The sequence below is a fragment of the Dromaius novaehollandiae genome, chromosome Z (genome assembly GCF_036370855.1).
Source record: "Dromaius novaehollandiae isolate bDroNov1 chromosome Z, bDroNov1.hap1, whole genome shotgun sequence".
Lineage (NCBI taxonomy): Eukaryota > Metazoa > Chordata > Aves > Casuariiformes > Dromaiidae > Dromaius > Dromaius novaehollandiae.
Window position 1 is genome coordinate 81,651,788 of NC_088132.1, and position 19,671 is coordinate 81,671,458.

Sequence of the window (19,671 nt, forward strand, 5' to 3'; positions counted from 1 at the left end):
CTTTAAATGGGAGGAGAGGGGTCCAGAGAGCGTCCGCTGGTGGAGGGAGAGATGCGGCCGCTCCAGCAGAAAGATGCCGTGACCTGCAGCACCACTTGCCTTTTCCCAGCACAGGTCGCCTATCCCTAACGCTGTTCCTGTAAATACACAGTGCTTAAAACTGCTCACACCCTGGCTCTTAGCTGGGAGCTGGCAATTTGGGGCTTTAATTGCATGCTGGCACGCAGCACCCTCATTATAACACCCAGCATTTTATTTGCATGGGGATTCTCCCAGCGTTTCCTCCTAAATGCATGCTGCCTGGCCTCCCCTTTGCTATAAATCTCCCCTGGGCTGCAAAGGTGCTTGCTTCTAACTGCATTTCTTTTCAGGAGTGCTGTCGGTGTGTGTCCGGCGCTCCTCGGGAGCGTGTCCTGCCGCGGCGAAAGCGGGAGCTGGGGAGGACCGCGGCCGCGGTCGCTGCCCCCCGCGTCGCCGCTCATTCTGCAGGCAGCGCGGCGGGGAAAAGAGCCTAAGGCTGCGGCTGAGCGCTGCCTGCCACCGAGCGTCAAAATGACATTTCCAGGCAAAGCAAACGGTGCCTGGGATTCCTCCCTTCCCCCAGCCACCTCGGCCAGGTGCATCGAAACCTGGGTGCCGGGTCCCTGCTCGCCCTCCGCCACCACGTAGAGCTGCCTCTGCATCACTCAGCCCGTAAATGCATGCTTTTTTGTCTTTTTTTTCCAGGTTTATTTGTGCCTCGGAGTAATGAGGCAATTAAGACGTGCACGTGAGATTGCCCTAATCTGTCAGAGCGTAACAGCTCCTTTCCAGGGGATTCACTGACCGGGGATTCGTAACTCCTGCTCCTTCTGCGGATTACTAGCCGTGCCCCGGTCTGGTTGTTATTCCGTGGGAATCGGGATGCTGCGGCTCGGTTCCTAGCTCCTCCGCCGGCTGCCCTGCGCCCTCGAGCGAGCCTTGCACTTTCTCCTTGCCAGCTGAAAAACAGGGCTTGCATCGTGCCCCTCGTGATAGATACTGCTTATGGGGCAGCACTAAGGAGAATAAAGCTTGTTTTCCTCCTCCTTGGAGGTACAAGCGCAACGAGTGCCCATGTCGTGCGTGCCCGAGGAGGGGCAGGGGATGCACGTGGTCCCGCACGGAGCCACCCGCGTTTCCCCCCCCCAGACGACACCGGTCCAGAGCTGAAATGGCCCAGCTGCCCCATCGCTTGACTGATTTTTTGCAGATCTGGGGATCTGCAAAAGCCCATTCGGAAAGGCGGGTGGAGGGATTCTTTTTCCTTTTATTAAAAAAAAAAAAAAAGCAGAATTAAAAAGCAAAAAGGCAAATATTTCCTTAAGCGCACCTCCCCTCTGAACACCTTGTCTCCAGAGGAACGTGTTATTAAACCACCCACCCTAGTACCCAGCGTTTCTCCCCTCCGGCGGGAAGGTGGGGCCGCGAGCTCTCCTCGCTTTTCAGTCGCTTCCCCGCGCTACGGCCGAGCCGAGGAGGAAAACGCAGTGACACAAACCACCGCCTCCCTTGCAAGGAAATAATCAGGGGTTTTTGTTTTTTTTTAAAGGAGCTGATTGACTGCAGGCCCAAGGATGCAGCGGGAGGGGACCAACCTGCCAGCAAGAGCATCGGAGTTTTATTAACGGGCTGGGCACCGTCCGGAGGCTCTGATAGCTGAGACCAGCCTTTCCCTTGGGACTGGTCATGCTGAGGGAGCTGGAGATGGAGGTGGGAAAGGTGGGGGTGTTTGTTTGCTAAGTGCTACGTAGCAAGCTCATCCGCCCAACGACTGAGGCCAATAAAAAAAAAACAACAGAATTCCTGGATTTTGCTCAGATCCAGACAAGGTAGGCAAGGTTTCCAAAGCGATGCCTGCCGAGGAAGGATGCCAAGAAGGTCAAGTTAACCACATCTATAATCCGGCTGGCAGGTCGAGCCCATGTGAACAATATCTATTTACACTTTCTATACAAAACTGGGTTGTTTTGGTCTGGCACCACTAGTTTCCGATAAGCAGGCCATCGGAAGGACATGTTCACCCCAAGTCTCACCACGCAATCCAAAATCAAAGGCAGAGAGCCACCTTCAGAGCAGGGTGGACAACCGCCCCACCTTGTCCGCTAATCCCCAGTGTCCGGTGGGACAGGAAATTCCCTTTTTCATTTGGAAAGGTGACACAGAGAGGCAGACTCTGATCGTCCATCCCGAAAGCCAAGCTGGGCACCAGCACAGAGACTCCCTCCTTTAGTGCCCGCTGACCCCACGTGCACGTGGTGGGTCTACACCTTGCATCTCCCACCCACACAACGACACACAACCACTTTTTCCTCCGAGTGACAGCAATTCCTTCCAGTTTATGAAATCCATACAAATATTTTGCCTGCCAAGCGGACCTGAGGCACATCAATATTGGAGCTCTGCTACATCTTTTGCTAGTGCGGCATCACCTCGGAAGCACCGCGAGGACTATTTAAGAAGACAAGCAGCGCTTACGCATGCCACTCATTCACTCAGCGAGGTGTGGAAACGCGAGCGTCTGCCGGGCCCTTGGCAAATTCATCTCCCGGCATTTTTAAAGGCTAGTTATAAAGTGCAGCAAATATTATGCATCTCCGAACAAATCTATCCCTGCAGGTCAGCTCGAGCTGAGGAGAGCCTGCACCAGACACCCTGCTCTGAACAGCCTTGTTTAGGTTCAGATACAATCTGGAGAAACTGCAAATTAGGAACCAAATCCTCCCCCCCGAGAGGATCTGGTCTGGCTTGCAGTGCGCTGAACGCGCTCAGATCCTGCGGGCTGGAATGGGAATTTGCCGCTGCTCCGGGACTGCCTGGACCCAAGCCCTAGCCCATGGCATATTTAAGTAAAGGCCATGCACTTCTAACAAGGTAGCAGATTTCTCCTTGTTTTTATTGGCATCGATCCTTCCATCAGCTTTTTGCTCCTGTCAGCTCCTCCATCGCTACGCGATGATTAACAGGTCAAGCTCCCAAAAGTCTTTCGCGCCTCCCCTCTCATCACGTTGGCAGCCAAGGGGCTTCCTCGGCATCTCCATCATCTCCACCAAGGTCTCGCACCCCGGCCCAGCCCCAACGGGGTTTTGTAACACCGGTCCAGACCGCGGTACAAAGTTTGGCAGAAGGACACCCAGGGTCTGGGCAAGCCCCGCGGTAACCTGCCACTCGGGGACTCTACGTGCTGCGGGATTAACCTGGAGGTGCCGTCACACCACCGGCACCAACCCCGCGGCTCTCCAAATCCCCTGAACCCTTCTCTCAGGCCTCAGATGAACACAAACAGGAGCTCGGGCAAGGGCAGAGCCCAGCCCAAAGCCTCCTGTAATTGAAGGGCCATGTTTTCACTTCGGTTCCTTCTTTCCGGCTTCTTTAAATTACCCAGCGTGCTTCCTAATTTCGGAGTTTACACAAATCTCCCAAGTCAGTAGCTCCGGGTCACTTCTGGGCAGCAGCCCGACGCAGTCCGAAGGCCAAGTTTGGAGGCACATCTGATGTGCTGAGCAGGTTTTGGCCAGGGGGGACCCCTGTGATAAATGATCCGAGCAGGCAAATCAACACAAACAACTAGCGGAGCTACATCGAAGGCACAGCCCGGCTCCAGATGGTGCTTCTGGGGCTGCGTCTACTCGCAAGGCAGGGACAAATTAACTAATTGCAGGCAGGTACTGCGGGAAGGGGCTTTAGGAGGTGATCACGCTCAATCACAGCTTTTCACTACGGCCCCGCAGCCCGTCCCTCTAGCCTCGTGCCCCCATGCACGAGCCGAGCAGCTCGCTGGAGGTGACGAGCTGGGGGCTGGACTCGCGTGGGGGTAACGAAAGCGGAAGGACAAGTGGGATCAATCCCGAACGGCTCTGCAGCGTCGCTGCTCCACGGGGAACGTGCTCAGAGCCAGAGCCGGGACCACGGTCCTCTTGGGGCAAGGCAGTAGGGCCAGAGCAGGTCACCAGCAGAAACGCTCGACAATACCTATCTACAAGACGTTTTGTGCTGGCCCTGATGCTCTCCTGGCCCAACTCTGGTGTTTTGGGCACTTTAAAATGGGGTGTTAGTGACGCGGGAAATTACCCTGGTGTCTGAATATTTCCACTTCCTGTGCTGACTGTGTGCCTATCTACATCTACATATATATAAAAATACACGTACACACTATATGCGTGTGTTTGTAGGTGTATATAAATCCTGCGGGAGGAGGAGCATGTCTAACACAACGTGACCGAGTTTACATTCATGCTTTACAACCGCTCCACTTTCATGGAAACTCACTCATGCTTTGAGTGACGCATGCTCCCTCCCACGCGCTGTTCTGCAATGAGAAAAAAAGAAAAGAAAGAAAAAAGGAAAAGAAAGCAAGCGGAAAATCCCCAGGCAGTTCACCAGAGATGCCCTTGCACCGGAGCTGACCTGCCTGAGGATGAGTGCAGCCATCCCCTTGGGTTCCTCCAGCATCTCCAGCCAGGCCTGGGTGAAGGTCCATGAGGCACGTGGAGGTGTGGGAGATATTTCTGCACATGTGTTTGCTCCACACTCACTCCCAGTCCTTCTACCCAACGGCTCATGGCCCCCCGGCCCCCGCCACAGAGCCACCCGTTTCTGATGGTGACACCAGCACCCGGATCACCAAACCCCACCGTACCCGGTGGTGCCACAGCCGTGCCAGGAAGGCGGCTGCCAACCCTCGCTGGGGCTCTGCCCCAGTAGCACGGCTGCAGCGAGGACACGGCCCTGCTGCCAGCGCCGGGGACTGATGTCCCCAAACGCCACCTTCACCGTGGCCACCGGCTGCCCAGCTTCTGCCACCTCTTTGGTCATCCCACGGACGGGCCACCGGTTGCATGTGCAACCCTCGGAGCCCTTCGGTGATGGGTATCCCCTTCCAGTATGGCCTTAAAAACAGCAAAAAGCCATTTCCTTGCATTTGGAGCTGGCCTGGGCTCTCCAGAGCGCCCTGCCCTGCAAGCCCCTTCACTCCCTCTCCCTCCGCTTCTCCTCGGAGCCAGAAAGAGGAAAAGACATTAAAAAAAAAAAAAAGTCTCCTATTGAGCGGCGTGCACACTGGGTGGGTTTGCTTCCTGACGAGAGAGAGAGAGAGAAAAAAAAAACCACGACGGAAAATGTGCCCAGTTTAACCATGGAAAACTGGTTTGGCGCGCGTCCCTCCCGAGTGGACGGGATTGCGAGCGGCTTGGACGCGGAGCCGGGCAAGCCTGGCAGCCGCCTCCGCGAAGACACGGCGCCGGAGACGCCGGGTGCCGCGGAAAAGCGGGGACAGGGACGTGCCGGCCCCGACCTGCCCCTCTCCTCCGTGCCCCCCACAGCCTCGTCCTCCTCCCCTGGGGAGAGAGACGCTGAAGGAAGGTCTCCGGGAGTGAGAAGAAGAGGGTCAGAGCGCTCGCGTGCTAAATGAGCTCCAGATGTGCGTGCGCCGCGGTGCCTGCTCGCGGCCGCCAGCCTGAGTCACTGCGGGCAGGGCGGGGAAGGGGGGTTATCTCTATTTTGGTGCTGGGCGTGGGGCCGGGAAACAACGCGAGGAGAAGGCGGCGCAGTGTTTGAGCAGGCTTCACCTCCGCTTCCGAGCAGGTACGGACAGGCTCCGCAAAAGCCCCAGCGCGGCGGTGCGCCGAGGCCGCGCTCCACCCCTGCCCCGGCAGCGTTCATCCCGGCAGAGCTTCCCTTCCCCGCGGCTCCCCGTGCGCCGCCCCATCCCGGCCGCCCTCGGCACGGCGATCGGACAGACCCGCCTGCCTTTGGGAAGGTTTTGCTCTTTGCTTCTCCTCCTGCTCCCTTTTTCTCCCCGCTACATCCTTCCCAGACGTCCTTCCAGGAGGAGACCCGATTCCTGGTACACGGCATGAGACTTGTCCGCTGCAGCCTCCTCACATCACCCGTATTTTATATTTATATATATATTTTTGCACTGACTTTCCCAGAATAACAGGAGCCTCACTCTGTCTCACACAGGGCAGCTTCAGGGACTGGTACCAAAGTGTTGGATTTCAGCCCTATTTCCCCCCTCTACAAAATCTGGATCTCTTTGGACCAAGCTCCACAATGCAAGACCAACATCAGTGCTCACCTCCTGCCCTGCCCCGCGTGGCTTATGTAGCGCTGTCTTTAGGCTCACGGTCAGAGTGGAGCTCAGCGTAACCTCAGGTTGGAGTATTTTCCTCCGGTGTCACCAGAAACCTTGTATTTCTGCCTGGCTCCCTTAAGATCCTTTTGCAGCCTCCTTTGTTTTTAATTGCCATTTAAGTCCCCGAGCTCTAAGCACACAAGTTCTCCTGCTACAGCTAGTCCAGAATAGCTCCGATGTGGACACAGCGTTCACACAAGGTGCTTCTTCAGGGCAGCTTCTTCTCTGGCAGCTATGCAGGCAAGGCCCCGCCACCATCGCCAGCTGGCTGTCTACATTGAGCCTGTGTTCACAACTCCTAGTCCTAGTTGATAACTAAAACACAGCATCTAACTTAAGCATTAAGCATGATTTTTTTTTTCTTAATGCGGCCTTAGCTTTGTCGATGTGTCTGGGAGCTGTCAAAGGGTGGGTGAACATCCTGGATGAGAACTGGAGCTTTTCCCCCCATCCTGACCGTGGAAAGGCCAGAAAGGTGGAGCACCAATGATGTCCATCCCAAACACCGCAGATGGACCAAAGCCCCAAGCTTAGCACCCTGATCTGAATGTCCTCAAACCCTGGGAACATTTTATTACGGCGCTGGGGTTAGCTAGAGGACTTCTGAGCTGACCTGACAGCGAGTGAGATGGACTCTGAGTTACACCATAAAATAACAACCTACTTCCAAGTACTGGGATGTTTGCAAACAGGACTTCCCTTCGCATTTCTTTCTAACTACTTTAGGCTCCCCAACCCACTGACTAAACCTTGCTATCTTGTTTAATCAGCTTTCCAGAAGCAACATGCTTATGAAGCCAATGAAAAAGCCCAAGACAAAGAGGATAGAACATCTATCGGACCAAATCCAGCCGGTTTTTACCCATCTCCTCCCAGTCACAGACAGCCCAACTCCACTGCAGACGGGCATTAGTCAGAACGGGCGAATGGCACGTCTCCCCATCCTTCTCCGACCCGAGGAGAAGTATCATTTTTCTGCGAAGCAACACTTCCCTGAATCACACTTCCTGACCGTGCTGAAACTCCACTGAGGCAAATCATTTTTCTAACCCCTGAACTGGATGTTTCTAGAGGAAATACTGACAGACTTCTGCAGAGGACAGTTGGGGAAAAGGGATCTTTCATCTAGACTTTTTGCATGTAAACCAACCGCCTAATGAGCTCTCTGAAGACCACAGGTAATATATGAGTGTAACCTGACAGTGTGGCCAAAGCACTGAATATCCAGCGGCAACTCCCTCTCTTCAGGGGACAATTTAATCCATCTCTCAAGGTTACAGAGCAATTTAGCTAAAGATCATGGGTCAGATTCTGATCTCATTTGTATCTCAACTCCTTCTGTGAGCGAGGCCACCGCTTTCTCTACCGACCTGCTAGAAAGCTGGAAAGCAGCTAAATGGTCAGATCAGCACCTGATCCTGCAAAGCTTTACTTGCCTGAGCAGTTGGGGACACTCAGTGGGGCCTACCCACGTCCAGCTTGGTAGATAAAGCCAAAGCTGTTGAAGGCCAACAGACGAAACATCTGAACTATCCCCCAAAATTAACCTGGAAGAAGCAGAAGAAAAATATCTACAGCTCAGATCTTTCAGCCCAAATACATGGAACAAATTGACAATCGTTAGCAGTAATTTCTCAACTAACGCCTCTGCAAGCAAGCACGGGGCTTGCAGGATTGGCCCCCCCAAGCAAGGCAAATCCTACACCCAGCTGACTCCAAGCATACGCCAACTTACAGTCTGATTCGATTTAAAACAGCTGACTTGTAAATGAGGCTTATAATGGAATTGGCAAATGACCCTTAAATATAGTATTGCAAACCAGCAGCATACAAAAATAATCAGGGCTCAAGTCAGGATTCAGACCTCAGCCGCAAACGAGAGCAGGATCACGGGTGCTTCACACCGCTGGGCAAGAAACAGCACAAGCAAGCTGGGAGAAAACCTCAGCCTCTCTCCTCTTGGGGCTTTCAGAGGTGACCCTTCAGAAAGAAAAAAAGGAGAGGAAAAAAGGAGAAAAGGCGGCCCCGCCGCGTAAAGAGAGACAGGCTTGCGTGTTTGTTTTGGCTGATCCTGAACTCCAGGCAGTTTCCAACTGGAACCCAGAAATGCTTATGGTGTTTGGATTCCGTCTACATCCCTCCCATGACGTGAAGAGCCTTTCGGGATGATGGGCTGGGATTTTTCTTCCCCTAACGACTATATTTACTGCTGCATTTTGAACTCACCATGCTGTCATTACAATGTCAGATTAAATTACATGTATGATAACCATAACAGAAATACATGCACTGGTTCACAAAGGCTTTACAAGGAAACATTTTCAGGGGAAGTTGGGATTGCTCGAACGTCCGGACTCAAAGGGGGTGTCCAAAAGAGGCTTTGAATTAAAGGGCACTGACTGCAGCCAGAATCTGGCCTGCTGGAGCTGAACAGATGGAATTTATGCTTTTGTCTGGCTTTACCGGGTAAAGTGTTTTTTATTTGTCCTGGTGTAACTGCAAATTTGCTCCAGCGATTTAACCAATGCTACCCTGGATTTACACCAGTGCAGCTGAGGACAAGGAAGTTAAAATGGGCTGCGAGACAGTTCTGCAAATTAATCCAAATCCTCTACCTGGCCAGAGGTAACTGGATCTGCCTTTGAGGCTGTTCTTCCAAATATCCCTGTAACTGCTGGGAAAAAATAGCAGCCAGGTTTCTTCCAACCGCTGTGGGCAGCTGGGTAAGTGAACTTGGCTGATCTGCCTCGAGGGCTGTTCCAGGGCACAGTTACAGAGGCAGCAACCTCCAGGAGAGAGGTAGGATGGCATCATCTTCCATCGGCACAGCTGGATGCGTAAGTCAACATCTGTGCAGGCTCTGATTGCATCTACCTACGGGGAAAGGTACAACTATAACTAAGCCAGTTTAGATAAAGTGCTACATCTTCCAGGCAAACCTATTAGATGTTACAGACCACTTTTGTGGAGCAGTGTGACATATCAATATCTACACATGCTTTGGCTCTCAGCTCCTAAACAGAAGGTGTCTTGCTGAGCAGCTGCTTCACTCTTGCTGTCTTACACAAAAAGAAATGCAGGTGCCTAACACAACCCCACGTATCTGTGCACGGGAGAAGGATATTGCATGGGTGTAGAAAGTACATGGCATCCACGGTACTAGTCCAAGATACAGTCTTCCTCCTGGGCATGAAAGCCTCAGGATTTTACCCCACTGTCCTCATCATTTCACTGTCTCTGTTTTGCATTTCCTCTTACAGCATAGAGATGTCAGTCCCTGCGTTAATTGTATTTACCGTGAATTCTCTCTAGCTGAGGAAAATTCCTTAGATAAAGGGTTACAATAAAATAAGACATTTGGAAAGATCTATCTCTCCATCCACCCATCTAGCCTCCCATCTCTGGCATTTCTAATACACATTATGCTGCTTTATTTACGCATCACATTAGCAAAATAACCTTTAAAACATTTTAATTTATTCTCCCTGTTTGTCAGTGAAAACATTCACCCAAAATCAGCTTAAATGCTGCATCTTGCATTTTATGTGTTTTTTAGGCACATATATCCCCTCATTCAGTCCTAGGAACGGGCAGGAACCCAGCGGCTTGCCAACACTGCACTTCAAAGCAGTTCGCCAGCGCTCGCCACGACCACGGGCTGGAATGAAACGGCAGCGCTGCAGCACGCCGGGACTTCCCTTTTCCATGTCGGCACTTCAAAATGTTTAAAAATGCACTTACGCCCCATTCTGACCGCTGCCTCTGTTTGCAAACCCTGCCCCGAGCTTCGTGTCAGGTCAGCGGGAGTCGCGTCCGCGTTGTTCGCATACCTGAGGACGAGGCAGCGGGACTCGCTCGCTGCACACGGAACAAAGACCCGAGTTACTGCAGCGCTCTGCCCGGTGCCGCGCAATTATGGTTAGAGAAAACCCTTGTTTAGAGCAGAACCCTTCCAGCTGGGGAAAAAGTGACTTAATTATAAGCTCATTGTGCTCCGGGCGTGTACAGTATGTTTGTGAGTGGCGCGTGTATACGTGTGTGTGAGGCTAAGAGCAGGGCTGTGCTCCTTGCCCAGGTGGACAGCCACATCTGCTGACCCACCGATGAGTTGCAGTTGATGGTAGGGGCAAGCAAACCAGCTTCTACAGATGGTGAAACGGGGGATTTGAAGTGTCCTTCCATGGCTTCCATGAGGACCTGCTGAGGGCCTCGGCGACAAGCTTGCTTGGGTAGGTCATCAGCTAGGTTTGGTTTCTACCTCCTCCTCCTCCAGAGGTCCTGCAGGACTGGAGCTCAGTATGAAGTTGCTGGCATTTTACCCAGAGATGCTAAAGCCCTTTATATGGCCAAGCGCTCCACCAGGTCGTATAAAAGCACCCTATAGAGGAAAAGATCTGCATGCAGTTAAACTTCCAGAGCTCCTCAGTGCTGCGTATGCCAAGGTACATGCTCCTTTATGGCATGCACACGAAGCATATGCATCACAGAATATTTTTACAGCACTGTCTTTTCTTCCATTTATTTTAAGGAACAGAATGTGGTTTCCTCTACTGCATTTCTCATATGATGCTTAAAAATAAAATTTGAACCTACATCAAACCAAACAGCTTCTTGCCAAAGGTGGCAAAGAAACCCTCTTCTACGGTGAACCCATCAGGAGGGGGAACCTAACTCCCTCTGTGGCCCTATTCACCGAGCACCATCCAGCCCCTAAGAGCCAGTGCAAAATCTGCAGCGTATCCTTCCTGCTGCTGCACACGAGTTCTCGGAAATGTGTAACGCCTCGAGTAGAGCACGGGCTGATTTACACTTACAGCAGGGCAACTTTAACGGCAGCAGGAGCACACGTGTAAATCTCCAGGCACAGTAAAAAACCATACAGTCCCGGTCCTTTGAATTTGTTCTGCTCTGAATGCCACTGAATAAAAATGAGGTTCTTCAGTAAAAAAAAAGAGGGACATGTCCTTTCTGCAGGAGAGGAGGGATTTCTAAGGGCACAGAGCTATAAATAATCATTCAAGCCATTTCTACGTGTCTCAACAACAACCCGCGACAGGCCACAGACTAGTGAAGAGGGTGGGTGTCCCCACAGTCCTGGTGCCATCCAGTTTATTAATTTCTAAGAGTTGTTATTGCCAACCACTGCTGTTCAGACACTGTTTGTCCTGTCCCCAGAGCAGAAACCCGCCTCTAGGACCCCCGCTAAAGACCTAAATGACCTTGACTTCTCCTTGACCTTCATCTAGGGCAGGTTAAGCCTCTGCTCTTAAGGTGTATTTGAGTTTGAAGGCATTGGATAAGGCCCTGTGAGAGAATAAAGACAAGGCTGCTTGTGAAAATGCAAGCTGAAATGAGAAAATGAAATGAATGGCCACCCCTAAAAGAAAAAACTCCTGCCATAAAGCAGATTTTGAGAGAAAAAAAAAAGAAACGGTCGTGCACTGCCCTGCTTTGCTAAACAGGCAGATGGGACCTGTATTTCTCTTCTGAAACTTTAATGTGAAGAATATGATTCTGCTGCAAGCGTATTTTATATGCCTGGCGATTAAAGGGGAAGGGAAGGGTATAATTTATAGAATTGTGAAACGCACAGGATAGCTTTCTAGCTACAATGTTTCTTTATTTTCTTGTTATTCCTTTTATTCTTCCTTTTGCTTCTAGCGCTTGTGAAAGGTGATGGATGGGCAGCAGCGGAGACAGAAATCTTCCTTTTATATTTGTGGGGCAGGTACCTCATCAGCAACAGCAGCAGCTACACGAGCTGCATCTTCTCCGAACAACAGCAATCCTGAGACAAAAAAAGGTGCTTCAGTATATCCTTAGGCTTTCTGCAATATCTGGCTCCTATAACCATCTCACCTCTGTCATTAATGGACTTCATGCTTTCAAAAGGTGAGGTTGAGCCAGGTCTAGCTGTAGCCAGCAGCACACATGTCCAAGCTCATATCTGAGTCTCCAGACCCTGCACCTCCAAGCACAGTCTACCCCTCATCTCTAGTGGTACCAAGATAACTGAGCTGCGCTGGTACTTCCCATCCTGGCCGCCTCTGTATGAAGCAAGCAAGCATCACCTCCTCTTGGCTAGAAAGCAGCCTTGCAGAGAAGGACCTGGGGGTGCTGGTGGACCACAAGGTGCACAGGAGTCAGCAGTATGCCCTTGCAGTGAAGAAGGCCGGACACACACTGAGCTGCACTAGGAAAAGTGTTGCCAGGAGGTTGAAGGAAATGATTCTTCCTCTCTCTTCAGCGCTTGTGAGGTGAGATCTGGAGGACTGTGTCCAGCTGGGGCTCTCCAGTACAGGACAAACGTTATCATCCTGGAGGTATAGCAAGATGGTTAGGGGGCTGGAGCACACAGTGTAAGAGGAGAAGTTTGTTCAGACCAGAAGAGAGAAGGTGAAGGTGGGAACTTAATTGCTTTAGTCAACTACTTATGGAATAGCTATAGAGAAGGTGGAGAGGGCAAGATGCTACGGATGCAAGTTGCAGCAAAGGATGTTTTGATCATATGTAAGAAAAACATGTTTTACTATGCGGCTGGTCAAACATTGGACCATGCACCCAGAGGGGCTTTTTCTGTCCTTGGAGATACTCAAAACTCACTGATACAAAGGCATGAGCCAGACCTAGCACTTGTCCTGCTTTGGGTGGAAGATTGAACAAGAGGCCTCCAAAGGTCCTCACCAACCAAAGCCAGTCTCTGACTCCATGTTTTGGTTTTGCAGGTAGGGAACCAAGGCAGAAAGGAGATGAAACGATACAAGCACAAGCTCATAGTGGGTCTGCACCTGAGGCTACATCTCCAGAGAGCTCTCTAGAGCCCTTCCCACACTGCTGTAGAATCAACTGCTTCTGGGTATATTAGACATGGCACCATAGCTGTATAAGTGCTGGGCTTTCCAGGGTCATCTGCTCTTCTTTCTTCCCTGGTCAAAGGAAGCTATTCTCCAGCTGTAAAACTCTTCTTCTTCTTCTTTTTTTTTTTTAACTTCAGGGCCAATTCAGCAACTCATCTTTCTCCTAAGACTGTCAGCAAAAGTGTCATCTGTACTGCTGGTTTCTGTGATGTGGAATCATGCCCACCAAGACTTGGACCAAGACTATGCAGCCCATTTCGTGTAAGCCACCAACCAGCCCACACTTGGCAAAAACTGAAGACCGTATCAACCATGCCTGCATGACTTATGGCTCTGGGCCATTTTTCTCCAGCACTCTGAGCAGCCACGATATAAATCTTGCTCTTCATTCACTAGTCTTAGGCCATGACAACACAATCACTTGGCTCCCCACGCCACACAGTCTTTGGGTGTTTGTCAGAGATGTGTCAGTGGAAAAACGAACTCTATACCCTGGCGAGAGCAGCTGGAAGGAGAGCAGTTCTTCATAAAACCAACCACTGCTGCCCTTTCTCAGCTCACTTGCTGGCTGCAGGACGAATTCAGATCCTTGTGAAATCACTACGGACATTTACCTGCACTGGGAGCAAATCCGTATTTCTCCTTCCAGGGGGAATAAACAAGCAGAATTTTCTTTGCGCAGATAAATGCAGGGCCAGCGTCGTGCTTCCCCTGCAGTGCCAGCACTCTCACACCTAAACATCTTCATGAAACAGTGTGCATGTGCATGTACACACATCCTTTATTTGGACCTAAATTGACTCCTTATGGAGAAGCCCACTTGTCCCACTGAAGTCAGTTGAGTCCTCCCACCCACCTCAGCGAGGCTACGATTCCTGATAAACCGCACAGTGGTAATTGGTAGAGTCACAGAGAAAGCAATTTCCTCAACCGGTAAAACTGAAGTTCTGTAGCACTTTTTATATATTACCCAAATGATCCTTTTCACTGCCTTAAACCTCTTTACTGAAATATTCTTGGCTCTGATTATTACCGTCCTGCTAGAGCGTGCTGATGGGATGCTGGGACCCTACCGCGTGCTGGACGGTGCACAAACATACATCCACAGTGACCACCCCTATGGAGACCAGCGATAGAGAAGATGACAGTGGGATTTGATAGGAAGGACAAAGCAGTCTCAAACCGCTCTTGAGCCCTAGTATTATACGGATGCAGTTCAGGAAAGTCACGCAGTTATTAATTATCAGGTTATCAGTACCAGAGAGGTGGAGTCTTACTTCTGTCCAACTGGGGAACGAAGAGAGCCCATCCCCAGCTGAAAGCTGTGGGTGAAGGTATTGCACCAGCGAGAGGATTAAATCACGTTCCCTAATTTAATATTTCCCAATATGAGGAAAAGACACAGAGGAAGAGCCCAGGTAAAACGCTAGCTGCTGAAGGTGGGTTAGGAAAGGCTCGCAGCAGAGAGAAGCTCGGAGAAGGATTGCAGGGGGAGGAAGTTGCCTGCCACATGAGCCACCGAGCGCTTCAAACACGGGGCACGGATAAATGGAGTCACGGAGCAGGGTGGGAGGAGATGAAGGAAGCAGGCAGGAGAGAAGATTACAGGAGTGTAAGGAACAACAAAGAGGAGGAGAGAGGAGAGGAAAAATTATGCAGGGCCTCGAAGGTCAAAAGAGTCAACTTCAAAAGGATTCCTTAAAAGACATAAAGCCAATGCCTTCATATTCAATTATTTAGTTTTCACACAAATCTAAGTAATATATGGTTTTTTTGCACTCCCAACACTCAATCTGGCACAAAACAAAGACAAAGTGGAGAAATGATGGGAGAAGCTTCAGACTCTTTGCTTCCCCGATGCACTTAGATGGGGCTGGATTCTGCGCTACCCCCTCGCAAAGCGAGCTGAGCACGGAGGAGGCTTTTCTGCTTCGTGTGAATGGGAGGGTGCAAGCGGGACCACAACCAGGATTTCTTGTTCGTGGACTGCAAAATGGTAAAAGATAACTTCAAGTTAGCTTAAACTCTTGCTTGCCCCAAAATAAAATGTTCTGTATAAATTCTGGGCATCTGGCATAGACTGTATTTAATTAAAAACAAAGGCAATGTTGGAGCAAACAAATCACACTGCACATGAAAATCAGAGTTTCGCTCCGAGAACGTTGAAATGAAATGTTTTCCTTCCCCACAATTTTTGTATTAGTATGACAAAACCGACCCAAATTCATGGAATTGTTTATGTCGTCAAATCTTCACTTTGTACTAAAACATATTTGGCTGAATTATCTCTCCCAACTGTACTTACAGAAGCTAAAGCTAAGTACAAAGCTAAAAGAGTCTGCTCCTGTGTCCTGGGGCATTCAACCCATCAGCACTGTTAAAATCACCAACAAGCTATGGCAAGCTAATGTCAGTAAAATGGTACCCAACAGGAGGTTTGAAGCCTGCATAGTGAGCTCTACAATAAGTTCCAGGCCATTAAACACCAGGCTTAAGTAAAATATTGCAGCGGGTCACATTTTAAAGTGGGCAGAGTTGGTTGGGGAATCATTGAGGACCCACGAGGATGTTTCTGGAGGAGAACGGAAATTCTGCCATACTCTTTTGCTAAAAGAGCCGCTTTGCTTTAAATTTCAGCTCCTTGCTCCCTGCTCAGATTTTCCTCCTACTGCAGGAGCTTCCTTCCACGCAACCCGAACTTTTCCCCATGCCTCCAATGTAAGGACTGGCAGATCCCTCTCCAGTCACGCTGGGAAGCATCCGTGTTTCTCAGACTATGTGGGTAAGAGCAGAAGCACATTCAGAAACAAAAAATGGTAAAAATGGGTAAATGTTATTTGTTGTTAAAAGTAAAACAGAAAAGATCCACCTGAAAATACAAGGGTGAAGGTGCCTCCTCCCCTTCCCCTGCTAAAGTTAGCATCTCCTTGGGTCTATTTTAATCCTTCGGACTGCAATGGTTACACATCACTCACTATCAGCGCGGCAAAGCCTGTAATAATTCATCCGGAACGAGACTGTTCCCGGGATCGCTTTGTAGACGGGGCAAGATGAGCCACCCGCGCTAGACCCTCCCGGGGCCGCGAGCCGGCCAAGGCGGATGTGCAGCCGGAGTGGCCCACGGCTCCTGTTTCGGCTGATGCAATCCCCCTCCGGGCCAGCTCCTGCCCAGGTGCAGCTTGGAAACCCTCCGCCCGGAACGGCTGCACGCCCAGGGACAGGACGCCGTGCCCGGGACGTCTCACCCCAGCGCGAAAGCGCGGCAATGATTAACGCCGGGGAGGCGAGCGCGCTGCCGCATTGTGTTAAAACCACGGCAGGGCCAGCCCCGGGGTGTTTATAACCCAACGGGGAAAAAAAGCAGAAACAAAGTGACTTGGCTAAGGCCCTCTAAGAGGTCAGCAGCAGAGCAAAGAGACAAACCATGTCCTCCATCCCCTCCGACAGCTCGCCCGGGTCCCAAGCATTTAGTACTTTACTCTGTTCAGCTTTGACCTTATGAGTTCTCTTCACCTTCTCCTGGCAGCTTCCTAATGGGCAAATAAATCTCAGGAGAGTATCTTAAATTCTTTTTTATCACAGACTGTATCAGTGTGATAATAAGATCAGCCTTCAGACTCCCCATTAAGTCACAGAAGGTGTGGTCATCCGTCATGCTTTTCTCAGCCTTAATTGCCAGACAGACACTTTAAGTGGAAAGTCCATCTAATGAGCCCAATCATTAAAACATCCCTGGTTCCCATTTGAGATAGAAAATTATATTACTCTAATAAGGGGGTTGCATCTTTGCCCCCCTATTCAATCATGTGGCACAGGGAAGGTGAGACTTCTCTGTGAGTTTGCCTTGGATGTGTCTCATTTAAATACAACCCCCTACTTCAGGCAAGAAAAAGTGGCAAAACGCTATGTAGAACAAGAGCTGGGTGGTCAGAGAAGGGACCGCTGACCTCAAGGTGATGAAAGAGGGGTGCTGGCACTGCGGACGTGCTTGTGAGGGTTGGCTGGATGGAGATGGCAGAGGAGCCACCACGGTTTTGCCAGGGTGGAGAAGAAGTGAAGTCCGGTGTACTTATAGGAAAGGTCAAATGGGACGTGTAAGCGGGCTCTTCAGGCCTAGCTACAGGACAGATCTTTCCTCAGCGGTTTGTAAGAACAGCCTCCATTTGGAGAAACATTTGGCTATAGCTGGTCACCTTCACGAGCCTGCACCACGTGGAAGGAGCTGTTGGGTAGTTTTTACTAGCCGCGTTTTGCAGAGAGCTGGGAAACTGAGGCAGGCTAGGTAATGTGCAGAACGGCACTCAAATTGGGGGTCACAGCTGCAGCAACCCGACTGAAGGGCAAGAAGCCAGCCGAAAGCCCTCGCACAAGGCAAGTCCAGCTGAAGTCCCAAAATGGCTCACCCTACAAGTCCTTGGTGAAAGGGTAATTTTCTCTTGTCGCGTTCAGTCCTACGTGCTGCCTCCCAGTAGAAACACTCGCTTTGGGAAGAAGTGAGGACCTGCAAGGCTAGGCTCCCCCTGCCCCCAGGTGCTTCCCATCTCTCCATCTCACACCGCTACTCAGCACCGAAATATCTGAGCTCCTTCCATGTAAAATCAGCCAAAGTCTTCAGTGGTCTCCAAGTGTGCCGCACGCCTTTGGCTACATGCCAAAGCACCCTTATTCCCCCCGGAATAAAGCTCCTGCATTGATTTGCTCCCACCGCAAAGTATTAGCAGCCAGCTGCTCCGCAGGGATTTCCACACGGAAAGCCGAGACAGGCCGGAGTTACGAGCTCCGGCGGCAGATTTGCCAGGTGCTCGGAGGGCTGGTGCGGAGCGATCCCTAATGAAAACAATGAAGCACGGAAGGGTGTGTTACTTTTGGGTAATAATACATCTTAAACTGCACGGTGAGGCAAAGGCGACGCCGCACCCTAAGCCACCCGAAGGGCGTGGGCATTATACAATGATTCGCCCACACCCAGAATCTCCGACGACAATTAACATCCAGCCTCGCGCACGAATCAGTAAATACCGTCTCTGCAACCAGGAAACGTCGACATTTTCCGTGTGTTAGAAAAAGCCCCAAAGATGTGTCTTGACACGAACAGCGCTTTGGGCAGATCTACGCCATCACGGCCAACGGTGGTTATTTTCTACCCCTGAAAGAAGCCGCGGTGCAGTCAAGAGCAGTGATTTTTTTAAGGTGCAAAGGGGTGCTCCAGCATGGACTTCTGAGTTTCCATCACTTCCTTCTTAAAAAAAGCAAAAAGAGAAGATGGAAAAATCTAAATTGTTAATTACATTTTTATAACTACCAAGTCATGCAAGATTCTTTATTGATATTAAGACGACAAGATCTCATCACGCCCAAGTTTATTTTGATAGCTGTAAATCCACTTCTGCTAAAGTCAGCTGGAAAAGATTTTACTATTGAGTAATGATGGAAACAAAATACCACTTATTACAAGGAAACAGGAACAAGAACCTATTTGACGCTGAAAGGCAACCGAGCTAATCCGTTTGTTATTAAGAGATAGCGAAAGAAGTCTTTTTTGCCACTCTGAGATACTGGCAGCAAGATCCGTTGGCTGTTAACAGAGATCCCAGGCTTGCCCTAAACCGCAGTGCAATTGCAGTGATGCTCATGAAAACTGTAATTAAAGATGCAGCTCCAGGGTTGAACCTCCAGCCATCACCATATCTTAGAAGGAGAAAAAAACCCGAACCCTAACACAAGAGTATTTCCAGATCTGTTCTTAAGCATTTCTGGGGTCAGGAAAGTTGAGCTGCCTTTCCAACATAAACTCACCTGTTCATTAAAAAATGGCAAGGACTGATGAAGATTACGACAAATCTACCTCAAGGTATCCCCTAGAGAAAGGCAGAGCTGATACTCTTTGGGCTTGTGTAAAGGAAGGGGCTAGCAAAGTTGCATGTGGGCAATGTAGGCAATACCGCAGAGGGCTGCTGAACTGCACAGAAACGTGTTCAAGGCCGACGATGATACTACTGAAACGGGAGGCCCGCTGGACTCGGGGAAGGACTTCAGGCCAGAAACACAGAGGCTCCAAGGCTTCTGAAGGCACAGGCAGCGTTCCCGTGGAGGAATGCTTGTTGCAATACCAGCAAAGGAGGAGATGGGACCTACAGGGAGAAATGAACTGCATCTTTCCGGCTGACACAGCAGGGACGGTTTGGATAGTGCAGAACAACGGGGTTACACACGGGAGCCGTGGACGTTGCTATTTGCCTTCGGGGAAGTCAATGCGAGCAGATGGGGAAATATTTGTACAGATAAGAAAGTCCTGCTCGAATCTCAGATTCCTGATTGCAGGTGGGAGAAGGATTTGAATTCTCCAGCTATAGATCAGAAGAGCAGGAGCAAGGCAGAGCCATAACAGCATGTGTAAAGGTGGTGCAATAAAAATATCCAGTGCTACCGCTGTTTGGACTATGATAGTTTGAAGCATCTTCAGATGAGATTAGGTTTTTACTGTGCAAGGTGCAGGGTTTATTATTATTTTTATTGTTATTACTACTACTAACTGCAATAACCATTTATACTGCATCAGTGTCTAAGAGCTATGAGCAGGACGCGCGCCCTGTAGAGGAACCGCATAAACAAGGCAGGAGAAGGAGCAATCTCTCCCTAAAAGCTCGCGCCCAAAATAAA

At 50.3% G+C, this 19,671-nt stretch overlaps 1 protein-coding gene and 1 long non-coding RNA gene across 6 annotated transcripts in view; one reads left to right on the top strand and one right to left on the bottom strand.

Annotated features, from left to right (window-relative positions):
- LOC135324725 (zinc finger and BTB domain-containing protein 7C-like) overlaps positions 1–19,671 on the bottom strand; it is a 182,947-nt gene that overhangs the window by 13,511 nt on the left and 149,765 nt on the right. The window lies entirely within an intron of this gene.
- Positions 5,486–15,072, top strand: LOC135324834 (uncharacterized). 3 transcript variants are annotated; one of them, XR_010386088.1, is made up of 4 exons: positions 5,486–5,601; positions 6,925–10,383; positions 11,816–13,010; positions 13,149–15,072. It is a non-coding gene; the product is annotated as an uncharacterized LOC135324834 (long non-coding RNA). The 3 variants fall into 3 exon arrangements; XR_010386089.1 differs by having other exon boundaries at positions 6,925–9,040; positions 9,711–10,383; positions 11,816–15,072; XR_010386087.1 differs by having other exon boundaries at positions 11,816–15,072.